Here is a 9,635-nt window from a genome sequence, read left to right on the forward strand (position 1 = left end):
GTAGGCCCCCCAGCTCCTTATTTACGGCACACATCGACCGATATGCCTCTCTAGCCAGGTGTGCCTAGCACAAACACAAGCTTCCCCTCTTCTCTTGTCACCGTCCATGCCTTACCCCCACCACTCTTTTCATCATTCTCGTACTCGCACACTCCTCCCCTCTCGATATAGTATGCCTCTCGTACCACCTCCTATATGCATCTCTCTCTCTATCCTTCTCCTCGTGCCTCATTTGCTTCTAACACACACGTGCATGTATACCGATCGATCTCCCAACATATACCTAGATCGACTTTAACTACTGCCCCATCGATCGACGTACCTCACAAGTTATGTCTCTCCTTTCTCTAACAAAGGGCGATTGATCTTCCTATGTAGTTACATCTGCTTACCACAACCACATCGTCCCCCCTCATCATTCGTGCATGCCTCCTGACCCGTCTCTCACACGCACGTGCATAGACAACAAGCAGCCATCTCCTCTCTTATTGATATTGCGGGCGTGCCCTCCGTTTTTCTAGCAAGCCTATCCCACCATTTGTTAGAAGCAACTCCACTACCACCCCCTCCAACACTATAGCTCTGTCTCTCTCCCAACCTTATTCGTCTCCTACACATATGCATGGATGCTGATCAATCTCCCTTAATACATGAGGCAGATCGATCTCCTTAATACATGAGGTAGGCCTCTCTCCTCCTCCACACATATACCAGCCATTGTACTTCTATAGTTAATTGGGACTCCCTCTTCCCCCACCACACACCGATAGTCGAGCGCTACAGGTAGGTATCCATGCCACAGAGACAAACTGCACATGTCCCATCTCACGTTCCAGTAGGCCAGCCACTCTATATCTTTGACGTGGGCACACACAAATTCGATGGCACTCTTTATCGATCGCGCGCGCGCACACACACACATCATCCCTCTCTTCGATTCTATGGACACCTCAAGCCGATGATACCTCCACTCTCTTCTCGTGGATCGCCCCTCTATATATATGTTATATCCAGGACTCTATTTCACACACATTGCATATGTTACATTTTTTTATTCACCCCCCTCCCCCCCAAAAAAACTCTCAAGAACCCACACACTATATCTCTCTAGGTTTGTATCTCTCTCACATAACCCCGCGTAGGTGGTGTACATATACAAGAAGAGAATAGGTGCACCGTGCCTGTACTCACGCTTCATGCCCAGCCACACCCGCGTGGGTAACAGTGGAGCTCATTTCTTTACGAAATGCAGCCCACGTGCTAATTTGAACGTCTGTAGCGGTTGTTTACCTAGGGAGGTCGTGTACCACGCATGCATGAAACAAAGTTCGACTTGACCCATTGCCGCGTTATTTTTAAATAAAGTTATATCGCTCAATGGCACGTACACATAATATAAAACGATTTTTATGGAGAAAAAGGTAGTCCGCTCACTATATACAATGGAGCCTGCCTACCTGGTTTGTCGCTCTTCAGAGTATCTCACACAAGGCTGCAGTGGCCTCTCTCTCTCTCACCGTTGGTCACTGATCCGGCCGCATCCCGTCCGCCGGGGGAAAGGGAGTGCGGTGGCCTCTCTCTCTCTCTCACCGTTGGTCACTGATCCAGCTGCATCCCGTCCGCCGGGGGAAAGGGAGGAAGTGCATCGTTTCTCTGTTCGACAGCACCGAGGTAGCACGTCCCGATCTGTGATACACGCCTTTCTCTCTGACCAAGCTCCGGCGCGGTAGGGCCTACGCCACCTGCTCATAGATTCCGCCCGCCGCCGCTCACCTAGTTACATCCCGACGACCTCCAGGTATCCCCTCCGGCCTTGCTCCACTGCCCGTCTTCCCACGTTGCTACATGTGGATCTTCCATAGTTCTTTGCCCAAAACGTAGCTCATCCGGCGTACTTTCCATATTGCATTCTCGTCCTCACACCGTTTTAGACAAACACAACCGTGTTGTTATCTTCCCTTAGGACAAGGAATATGCTTCTTTTTTGTCGTTGCATGTGTCATCAACTGTTATTGGCCAGTAATTGTTTCCTTTCTACCTCTTTTTTGCAAAGAGGGCTATCCATTTCACCTCGTTGCTATTGCGACCTTTTGGTGAACTGCACAAATCACTTTTTTCTTAAGAGTGTTTTGTGCGGTTGTACTAAAATGTCACATGGGCAACGTCTCTACATTTCAGTGCGACTGCACAAAGAGAGATTGGTTTTGCTCTATCCTGCTCATCCAACTCCGAGCCTAATCTTCTCCAACTAGTTAGTCTTAAGAGAGACTGCAAAGGTGACTCGCTTCTATTTGTGTGTTTATTGTTTCATCAGTAGTCCTCTATTATCGTAATCACACTTAATATCTTTGGAACAGGGACGCTCAGCTCTATTTTAGTGGAACTGCACAAAATGATTGGAATGTTGCATGCTCCAGATAGCTACTTTTTTTCCAACATGCCTTGTTGATTTAGACAGAGCTGGGGGGACGTTGCTGCCAATGAAAGCATGGATCAATTTTAATTTAACACCTTCTCACAACTCTGTCTTCAGTTGTGATGTAACTATTAGCTCCGATATGCTAATAATTGACATGCATTAGCAAGGAAGTTAGTTTTTTATTGTTTCTGAAAGAGCATCGATGGAAAGACACGCGAAACAAAAGCTAAAAGCTCACACCATTGTACAATTTCATGTTGCTGGAAAATTATTTGTATAGTACGTCAATTATGTAAACAAATGATGGAAGCTTGATAGCATTTCCAGAAGCCTCTTCATCATCCGAGTCCATGTACCATGCACAAAATTATACTCCTTCGTTCCTAAATATTTGTCTTTTTACAAATTTCAAACGGGCATATTTTAGAGTGTAGATTCACTCATTTTGCTTCGTATGTGTACTCCCTCCGTTCCTAAATATTCTATTTGTCTTTTTAGAGATTTCAACAAGTGACTACATACGGAGCAAAATGAGTGAATCTACACTCTAAAATATGTCTATATACATCTGTATGTGCCAGTCCATTTGAAATCTCTAAAAAGACAAATATTTGAGTAGTCACTCATTGAAATCTCTAGAAAGACAAATACTCCGGAGTATATTTAAGAACCGAGGGGGTAGTGCGCAACTGCATGGGAGACTCAGCCTGGTCGTTGCGCCGCATTAATAGTGAGTAATGAGCAATGAGCAATCAAATCATAAGCCCCACCTTTCCCACTGTAAGTTGCTCTGAAGAAGCAACCATCAATACGCTCTTCTTTGAATCCGCTCATACTACTCCATCCGTCACTGTTTATACAGCGCGCTTCAGAAAAAAGAAAAAAAATCTGTGGGACCAAGGCGACTAGCGATCAGCCTGAAAAATAGCATTGGTAGTTATAGCACAGCGTCTATTACTAGAGGGAATAATGCGTACACACATGCATGCAGTGCTTCCACCCCGGGTACACACATGCATGCACTTACTCCACTCTGTAGTAGTACAGTACATGGAGAGAAAACTATGGACTTGATTGCGGTTACCACGCCCTAATTAATTGAGCATTAAACCAAACGCATCTAAAGTCTCTCTGGTGGTGGAAATGCATTGAGAGAAATGCATCATAATGAAGCGCGCCCTGTAAACTGTGATGGAGGGAGGAGTAGTATGAAGGTGCAAAACCAAGTACGCGTATGGCCAGTCGGTCAACGCACGTCCTCTTGGCATATCACTAACATGTGGGACAGGAGTGTGAGCAAACCGATCTCAATTGGCGGCAAAGAGCCAACCCGCCGTTCCTTGAGAGAGACGAGGGGGCTGTTTGGTTCTCAGCCTAAGGTTGCCACATCTAACCTTAGTCATGCCACAACACCTTAGGCATATGTTTGGTTTATTGCCACACTTTTCTAGTTATACGGCCCACAAGTCATAGGCTCAATTTTTTGCCAAATCTTTCCACACTTGTGGTGGCCATTTTGTTAGCCAAACTTTTTGTGGCAGCCACAGTTTGCCTAAGATTAGTCGTGGCAAAGTTAGTCATGAACCAAACAAGCCCGAGGAGCGAGAACACACAGACGGGCTCACACAGAGGCCAAGATATATTCGAGCATGGTTGGTTGATCTATATCATTCATTAAATGTTGGGCTACCATTTTCCGCCCTTCTCCGGAATAAACGTGTACTTTATCAGAGATAAAAAAATAAGAGTACGGACGCTCCACCATGCGGTTCTAGTAGTAGTACTACTCGTACTACTGCGCTTGGCTCTTCGCCTCTTCATGAAGTCGAACAATGATGGTACTCCGCATGTTGGGTACTACAGTGTATGCCTCTCACAATCTGACACCGAATGGACTGATGCATGTCCACCGAGGGTAGGTTGCATTAGTCAAAATGCGTAAGCGAGCTTCACCTTGTCCTGCAAGCTTCTCCTCGTTCTACGAGTTGACGGGACACACCAAAAAGTAGTGCTAGTCCACACTCCCTTCTTTCTGGTTAACATGGCTTCGAAACTACTACGTAGACGATACTTGTTCGGACGAAAACTGGACGATGGTGAATCCATTTGGCATGTCGTAGTTTTGCTCAAGCATGGACGGCTTGATTAGCACTGTCGTGCAAAGAATCGTGCACCATGAGTCGTCTGCATAGCAGCGCTCATATGGCTTAATATTTTTTGCGGTTAAATGAGAGAGCTTTATTCATATATAAGCATTCTTAGGACGATCAGCCAAGACACTGGTCACTAGGAAGCGAGGTACCCCCGCAAAAAAAGTAGGAAGCGAGGTGTTTCATCAAGCCAGCTCTCGGCCACATTCCAAAGTGCAGCAAGCACGGTTCGCACGAGATGCTCCGCAAGGTTTGCTGACCTGTTTTACATGCTGAATAACAAAAAAGAGGAAATATTACCGAGCGCTACTATTTGTAACAGGATATGAGCCAGAATTAAGCGAGAATTATGGCGAGTGTTCCATGCAATCAACTTCCATTATCACATGCGAGAACCCTCGTAGAGAACCAAATGTGTTGAAGATTGCTTTATCACATTTTAAAATTATAATAAGAGTGCATACGCTCCTCCATCCGGTTCGTACTAGTATAGTACGTACCTTTATAGACTATAGTAGTAGTACTAGTAAACTTTGCGCTTGACTGTTCGCCTATTCGGGAAGTCAAACAATAATAGCACTAGTAGTAGTATAGTGTATGCTTCTGGCAATCTGACACCAAATTAACTGTTGCAGGTCCACCGCCTAAGCGAGGGAGATCTTGCATTAGTCAAAAGTTTCTCCTTGTCCTGTGAGCCACTGCGTGCAAGCTTCTCCCGTCCTACAACCTTCTCCTCATTCGGCAAGTTGACGGGACACATCAAAGTAATGCTAGTCCATACTGCCTCCTCTCCGATTAATATGGCTTAATTTCAAACGAGATAAACACACTGTCTGTCATTGTATATTTGTAAAAATACGGTCAGTGGACTTCATAATACGCTCATTGCGCTCAATATATATATTTTACGGTGTTTATACGGTCACTAGCTCACCCTGACTGAGTATGTGTGTGCATGCACGTGTAGGTTGAGCACTTGAGCCTGACCGTGTGTGTTCCGTCATGTGCTCGGACATGCATGCATTAGGGCGTCGCGCGTGTTTTTGCGTCCATGTGTACGTGTGACTGTTGCATACATGTAGGGGGGTACGTGTAGGGGCCACTAAGGAGTAGTCAAATCACACAGTAAGTTAGTCAGAAGAAGCAACCATCATTTCACTCTTGAATGACATGTACACAATATAAAATGGTTGATATGGAGAGAAAAAGAAAACCACTATATATACACTAGCAGGAGCCTAAGCTACAAGCCTGCTTATTTAGGTTGCTCTCTTCACAAGCATAGAACGACGGGCCTGATCCCGCAGCTGGGGGAAGGGAACAATGTTCTGCATAGACGCGGTCGACATCGGCGAGGGAGAAAACCCACAGTCGGTACGTCCCAATCGGGGGTCACCGCGGTATGGGCCAATGCCGCATCCCAACCGCCCTTCTAGCTACAGCCCGACGTCCCAGGTAGTCCATCTTCCTTTTGGAGCCGGCTTGCTCCACTGCCGTAGCTCCATCTCCATGTTGATCTTTCTCTACTTCTACCGGCTTCTACTTGTGATGAGTTTATGTCTCATGAACTAGTGCCAGTACTATTATTCTAATCACACTTATTCAATATCTTTGCCATCAGGGATGCTCAGGTCGATTTTAATGGAACTGCACAAAAGCATTGTATGATCCGACGGTGCCAGCCGTCTTTCCTTCGACGGGTTCTACCTGGCCAGGAAATTAAATCATGTTTAGGGTTTAGGGTTTAAGTCGTAGTGACCCCATCAGTAGTTTTTCTTTCGTACACGCTCTCACAACTTTTTTCTTTAGTTGTGAAGTAAATATTGGCTATGATATGTGAATCATTGAGATGCATCAGCATGCGTGTTAGTTTTCCTTTGTATTTGATGGAATGTTGTAACGGGGCAACCTTGGAATAGGAATGAAAATGGAGTGAAAAGTTTCCGTTTTTCCGTAGAAAAAATGGAAACGGAGAGAAACCAACGTTTCGTTTCGTTGGATCGCGCCATCAAGCAAAACCAACGTTTAAATCACGTCTGTCGTGTTCGTGTCTCACCCTCCTCCACGGCTCGACCCAACACGGTCGCTCGACATGCCACTCACCGCAAACCGAGTATACGATAACTTTCCCGCCTGCTTGTCGATGGATCGCGCCATGGAGTACTAGCACTACTGGAAGAGATTGACGAGTTGGGGGAGGACAGCTAGCTGTAGCGCGGACTCCCAAGAACTTTTTACATGCATGTTGTAGCCGGCTATTGCGACCTTTAAACACGGAGCAGCCGCGTGCAACCGGAAGCGGCACGGGCGACGCTCTCTCGGCCGGCGTGCCGCTTCAATGCCGGCGCCAGTGAGAGGTCGCGTCCGCTCTGGCCGGGCATGAATGCGACACTGACCGTTTCGGCCGGGAAGCACGCGCGGATGATGAAGAGGGTTCGGGTTGGTCAGGACCGGCCGTGGCAGCGGTCCGAACGTGCGCAAACAAGAGATGATGTACGTTAATATTGCTGCATATATAATTAACAACGTAAATAATGTGCCAGTTGGACAAATATGATTGGAGATGGAGATGGAAATGGAATTTTACGTAAACACGGATATGCATGTCTATGTCTATGTGTGTGTGCGCGACGACTCTCGCGACCTGGAAGCGGGGGCGTGTTTTTGATCGAGTTTTCTTTCTTGATACGTTAAAAAAATCAGTTTGTCTAATTCACATCTAGATGTTATTTAAGGATATCACATCTAAGCTCCCACAAGTACATAATGTAGCAACAAGAAACAAATAAAACTAGGAAAAAAATAGACCATATACATAGTGGACATCAACTTAGGGTTTGCACTCTCCACACGCTCGCCGCACTACATATATGTTACACGCTGGAGGCTCAGCGTTCATTTTCTAGGGTTTGCTATATCCACAGTCTCTCACCCTCTCTTCACCAGATCTAAAGAAGACTGCATTGGCCTCTTGTCTCTCTCTCCCCTCAGAGCTGGTAAAGGAGGTGTCTGTATCCCGTCGCACCGGGAAGGGGAGGAGGTGCAGCATTCACTCTATCGCCTTCGGCGAGGGAGGCAATCCACTACCGGCTACGCTATTCTCTTTCACGCAGCGCCTGTGCGGGAGGTCCACTGACCCCTTCTTCCTCGCTGCCGTACGTAGTGTGGGCAGATCCGGCCTCCCGTCGCACGCCTTGCCACATCCCGACGACCCTAAGGTATAAGTTTCTTTGAAACCGTCGTTGCTCTAGCTGCATGTGGATCTTTTTCGATCTATAGTCGAATCTAGGTCTTGGTTCAAAGAGGAAAGAATGGTGCGGTGGGCTGGAGCAAGAATGTAGGACGTGGTTCAATGAGGAAAGGAGGGGTAGAAAGTAGTATAGACTGGCTATCCAGCCGCTTTCTAGGTCGAAAAGGGAAAAAGGGGGTAACCCAGTACACACATATGTAAGGAACCGATCTTTATGTTGAAAAGGGAAAGAAACTGGGGGTCGGGTAGTTTGTGCAGGACTAGATTTGCTGCCCTCACATAGGAAGAAGGTTCAAAGAGAACAAATATGGGACCAGTGCATATATGCTGCTTGGCTACATTCTCTGCATCACCCATTTATACTTGTGGACGCACATGGTGCTGGCATGTCCCATACAGCTATTTTGTTGTTGTTAATCTAAGAACTCCGCCGGAAAATTGAAGCAATGCCGCTGTTAAAAGTAAATTACATTTTTTAACGAATGTTGTTTCAAGAAAATGTCTCTGTTAATATGAATCAATGCAACCATATTAGAAATGCTACTGTCCTACTTTGTTTTCCATCCAAGATAAGTTAGATGCTTCTTTCTGTCACCGTTTGTTTCATCCTCCTTTAAAACAGGGGTATCGATTCAACCTGTTGCTATTGCGACATTTTGCTTCGCTACTCGAAACACTTATGTTTTAAGAGTGTTTTGTGCAGTTCAACTTGAATGTCACACCAGTGACTTTGCTTAATTTTGGTGGAACTGCACAAAAGGAGATCGAGATTTGTTTCCAGTCTTCGTATCGATTCAACTTGTTGCTATTGCGACATTTTGCTTTGCTAGGCGAAACACTTTGCTTGATTTCAGTGCAACTGCACAAAACAAGATTGGATTTCCTATTCGTGTTGGTAGATTCGTATTTTATCTTGTCCGTCTCATGAAAGGTCAGTACAGGCCTTCATCCACATGATTGTGCAGTGTGCTTTGAGATGTTGTGCTACTTGTATTGGTATTATTTTAAATAAATGTTGAATTGAAGCTATTGTATTGCTGTCTTTTCCCATTAAGTAGTGAACAAAAATGGGACCAACCCAGACATGATGCTTGTTGCTTTGTTACAACAAACTCTGCATCACCCCCTTTATAAGTAGATGGAAGCACATACCGTTGTTGCGCCCACTCTCCCCTGGAACTGTTTATACTTTTCGTTAATCTAATGCCGCTGGTAAAATTAAGCAATACTACTCTCAGAATTAATTAACTACTGAATCTTAGTTCAAAACTGCAACACTTGTTAGGAATGGTACTATCCTGCTTTGTAGTTCTTTCTACATGTTTAACCAAGGTATTGTTAAGATAATGTCTCTGTTAAAATGAATCAGTTGCATTGTTTTAGGAATGGTACTTTTTTGCTTTGTCATTCTTTATACATGTTGAATCAAGGCATTGTTAAGATAATGTCTTAGTCAATATGTATGAATCACACTAATGGAGAATTGCTACTCTCCTGCTTTGTCTCCCATTAAGATAAAGTAGATCAGTAGATGCTTTTCTTCTGGGAGTACAAGTCATCAACCATTATTTCTCAGTAATTGTTTCCCTTATACCTATTATTGCTTACAGGGATATCAAAATTAAAGCTCGGTTTTATTTCGACTTCGATTTTAGTTGAACTGCACAAAAGGAGCCAATGTGTCCAAGCCAAACTGCTGTATTACTGGGTCCAGTTGGCCGTTCCACTTTGTAGAAAGAAGCAGTCACTGTTTGCACTACATTACAGAAGGAATGACCGAGAAGCTTTACAGAGTATTATTAGACACCGGTGACAT

Source organism: Triticum aestivum, chromosome 3A (genome assembly GCF_018294505.1).
Source record: "Triticum aestivum cultivar Chinese Spring chromosome 3A, IWGSC CS RefSeq v2.1, whole genome shotgun sequence".
Classification (NCBI taxonomy): Eukaryota; Viridiplantae; Streptophyta; class Magnoliopsida; order Poales; family Poaceae; genus Triticum; species Triticum aestivum.